The sequence below is a fragment of the Myotis brandtii genome, unplaced genomic scaffold (genome assembly GCF_000412655.1).
Source record: "Myotis brandtii unplaced genomic scaffold, ASM41265v1 scaffold734, whole genome shotgun sequence".
NCBI classification, from domain to species: domain Eukaryota; kingdom Metazoa; phylum Chordata; class Mammalia; order Chiroptera; family Vespertilionidae; genus Myotis; species Myotis brandtii.
In genome coordinates, this window is record NW_005370913.1 from 451,262 (window position 1) to 456,055 (window position 4,794).

The following is a 4,794-nucleotide window of genomic DNA, read 5'->3' on the forward strand; positions in this document are numbered from 1 at the left end:
CACCCCCGTGGTCTTCAGCTGGGACTCCTCCTGAGCCCCTGTCCACCCTGCCCCATGCTCACTGGCAGCCAATTGGACCCTCCAACTTCCTGGCTGGCCCCACCCCCAATCAGGCCGGCCAGGGACCCTGACAGGAGGGAGGAGGGAACCCGGTTCCTCCAGGCTGGCATCAGCAACAGAATATGTCTGAAGACCAACTATTGGCACAACATGCCTCTGAAGCCGAAAGAAGCTGGTGTCATCGACAAAATATGTCTGAAGAACAGCCATCAACAAGTACTACCGATACTGGTAGGAACTGTCTTCACAGCGAAATTGAAGTAAATGAGGATGCAATTATCGAACGTAGTTGTGGTGGAAGGACTGTTACATGTCAATTTTGCCTATCACTAAATTTCTCCAATGAAAAACCATCTGATGGAAAATTTACTTGATGTTGTAGCAAAGGTAAAGTTTGTCCAAATGATATACATTTTCCAGAATACCCAGCATATTTTAAAATATTAATGATAAATGAAGGATCTGACAATAAAAATTTAATGGAAAAATATTTGTTCCATAAATAGTTCTTTTGATTTTGCTTTAATGAGTGCGAATACTGCATCACCATCAGGATATGGGCCATACTCTTTTAGAATACATGGACAAGTTTATCACCGTAATGGAACTTTACATTCTTCGGATGGTGTTTCTCGGAAGTTTGCTCAACTCTATATTTTAGATACGGCCAAAGTGATGAGTAAAAAATTAGCAATGCCAGAAAACCAAGGTTGCTCAGAAAGACTCATGATAAACATCAAAAACCTCATTCATAAAATAAACAAATTAACAAAATCATACAAGATGCTACATGAAGTCAAAAAGGAAGCCCAATCTGAAGCAGCAGTGAAAGGTATTGCTCCCACAGAAGTAACAATGGCAATTAAATATGATCATAATAGTGATCCGAGTAGATATAACTTCTCCCCGTGTAACCAAAGATGGAGAACCTCCTTTTGAAAGGGACTTGCTCATTCATGGTAAACCAGATCCCAATAATCTGAATGCCACTAAAATGAAACTAATCAGTATCCTGTTTCCTACATTAGATGCAATGACATAGCCTATTCTTTTTCCACATGTTGAAAACAGCTGGGGAACAGATATTGCATTAAGACTCAGAGACAACAGTGTAATCAACAATAATACTAGATGAAATGCAAGGACACGAGTCACACAAATACAGTATTATGGATTTCATCTCTCCGTCTGGGACACATTCAATCCTTTTTTAAATGCAGGAAAATTAACTCAACAGTATATTGTTGATTCACATTAAAAAATGGAAGCCAATCGGATAAATTTCATCAAAGCAAACCAATCTAAGTTGAGATTTGAAAAACATAGTGGTTTGATGGATTATCTCACATCTAGATCTGAAAATGACAATGTGCCAATTGGTAAAATGATAATACCTCCATCGTCTTTTGAGGGTAGTCCCAGAAATATGCAGCAGCAATATGAAGATGCTATGGCAATTGTAACGAAGTATGGCAAGCCCGATTTATTCATAACAATTACATGCAAACCAAAATGGGTAGATATTATAAACAATTTAAAATGCTAGCAAAAAGTTGAAAACAGACCTGAATTGGTAGCCAGGGTTTTTAATATTAAGCTGAACGCTCTTTTAAATGATATATGTAAATTCCATTTATTTGGCAAAGTAATAGCTAAAATTCATGTCATTGAATTTCATAAATGTGGACTGCCTCACACTCACATATTATTGATATTAGATAGTGAATCTAAATTACGAATGGAAGATGACATTGACCGTATAGTTAAGGCAGAAATTCTGGATGTAGGCCAGTATCCTCGACTTTTTCAAATTGTAAAATCAAATATGGTACATGGACCATGTGGAATATAAAATCCAAATAGTCCATGTATGGAAAATGGAAGATGTTTAAAGGGATATCTGAAATAATTTCAAAATGAAACCACTAGAAATATTGATGGATATCCCAAATACAAATGAAGATCTTGTAACAGCATGTCTATTGGAAAAAAAGTTGTTGATAACACTTGGATTGTCCCTTATAACCCGTATTTGTGCCTTAAATATAATTGTCATATAAACGTTGAAGTCTGTGCATCAATTAAAAGTGTCAAATATTTATTTAAATACACCTATAAAGGGCACGATTGTGCAAATATTCAAATTTCTAAAAAAATATTATCAATCATGACGAAGTATAGTACTTCATTGACTCCAGGTATGTGAGCGCTCCTGAGGCTGTCTGGAGACATTTTGCAATGTGAACTCATGACCAATCTCATGCAATCACAAGATTAGCTATTCATTTGCCAAATGACCAGAATTTGTATTTTCATACTGATTATTTTGCTGAAGTTATAGATAGGGCTAAAAAGCATAACTCAACTTTTATGGCTTGGTTCTTATTGAATAGAGAAGATTCCTATGCACACAATTATTATTATTGGGAGATTCCACAACATTATGTGTTTAATAATTCTTCATGGAGAAAATGCCAAAAGGAATAAAGTATTAGGTAGATTGTTCACTGTGAGCTTTAGAGAACCAGAACAATATTTCCTTAGAATTTTGCTTCTGCGTGTAAAAGGTGCAATAAGTTTTGCTGATCTGCAGAATGTAAGAGGAGCAATTTATGATACATTTCTTGAAGCTACTAAACATCAAAGATTATTAATCGATGACACTATATGGAAAGATACGATTGACAATGCAATGATCCTTAATATGCCAAAACAACTACAGCAACTTTTTGCATATATATGCATGTTTGGATGTCCTTCTGATGCAGAAAAATTATGGGATGAGAATAAATCTCATTTTATTGAATATTTCTGTTGGAAATTACACCAAAGAGAAGGTGCCTGTGTGAACTGTGAAATTCATGCCCTTAACGAAATTCAGGAAGTATTAGCATTGCATAGAATGAATTGTTTGCATTTCAAATTTCCGGACTATCCTTTATTAACGAATACATCTACATGTGATGAATTCTATGAGTGACAACAGGCAGAGGTTATGATAAATTCTCTGAATGATGAACAGTTGACAGCCTTTCAGACTATAACTTCCACCATCAAAGATCAAACTGTACACCCCAAATGCTTTTTCTTGGATGGTCCAGGTGTTAGTGGAAAAACATATTTTTATAAAGTTTTAATCCTATTTAATAATAGACAAACAGGGTAATTGACCATACCTTTGCTACACCTCCCATTGGCTAAGCAGCACAATATGCAAATTAACCACCAACAAAGATGGCAGTTAATTTGCATACGTAGGCTCCAAGCAGTGGAGCGAAGACTGAAGGCGGCTCCGGCTAAAGTGAAGGCCTGGGTCCCGGGTGCTGGAGGAAAACCGGTGCCCACAGTCAGGAGAAGGGAAGGCCTATTGCACGAATCTCTTCGTGCAACAGGCCTCTAGTACATTATATTAGAGGTCATGGCAGTACTGTTTTTACCTACAGCGTCTACAGCAGTGGTTCTCAACCTGTGGGTCACGACCCCTTTGGGGGTCGAACGACCCTTTCACAGGCGTCGCCTAAGACCATCGGAAAACACATATTTTCGATGGTCTTAGGAACTGAGACACCACTCTTCTATCCATCTCCAGGGGGGTCTGCCCAATGCAGATATGCCCACATACAAGTACCCGGTGTGATGACATCATCGTGCCAACCCCATCACATACACCCTGAACAAATACAGGTGTATGTAACAGGGTTGGCGCCATAATGTACTTATGTGGACCAGTCACACATGTGTAGAGAGCAGCTACTGTGTAGAAAGCAGCTGCTCTGTTGAAAGCAGCTACTGTATTAAAAGCAGCTACTGTGATGAAAGCAGCAGTATTGGAGGTAAAACGACCACTTCATGAATTATAATTACTGGGTAAATGTAAAATCATGTACTGTAAAATCATCAACTACTGCAGAAAAAAATATCTGTAACATGGGAACTTAAACTGGATGCTGATCGGTCTTTATATTCAGCTGTGGTTGATGTGAATACTGCCCCCTTGTGACAGTAACAAGTATGTAAAAAAACAACACAGAGAATGGTAAATCATAGGAAACTTTAATGAACTGTATTGACTGAACTATGCCATGTATCATCTTTTGTATTATTAAAGTTTTTGTTATATATTATTTTCATTAGCAAACCATCCCATGACAATGGATCGTGTAGAGAAGAACGTTAAGAAAAGAAAATATAGTGAGGATTTTTTTCAGTATGGTTTTACCTCAATAATTACAGCAGGAATTGAGAAACTGCAATGTGTTATTTGTTGTGAAGTTCTATCAGCCGAATCTATGAAGCCGAACAAACTAAAACGCCATTTTGATAGCAAGCATCCGAGCTTTGCCGGCAAGGATACCAACTATTTTAGAAGCAAAGCTGATGGACTCAAGAAAACCAGACTTGACACTGGTGGCAAGTACCACAAACAAAACGTAGCAGCCATTGAAGCTTCATATTTAGTGGCACTCAGAATCACAAGAGCTATGAAACCTCACACCATTGCTGAGGATTTACTGTTGCCAGTGGCCAAAGACATTGTTTGAGTTATGAGCGGAGACAAATTTGTTATGAAATTGAGTGCAATTTCCTTATCTAACGACACTGTCCACAGAAGAAGAGATGACATGTCTGCTGATATTCTTGATCAGGTAATCCAGGAAATTAAATCTGCTCCACTTCCAAAATTTAGTATCCAGCTTGATGAATCTACAGACATTGCAAACTGTTCACAGTTAC

General features: G+C 37.7%; 1 pseudogene; it reads left to right on the forward strand.

The window, feature by feature from the left end:
* Nucleotides 1–210: 210 nt before the first annotated feature.
* The window catches only part of LOC102239576, an 11,526-nt pseudogene continuing 6,942 nt past the window's right edge, over nucleotides 211–4,794 (forward strand).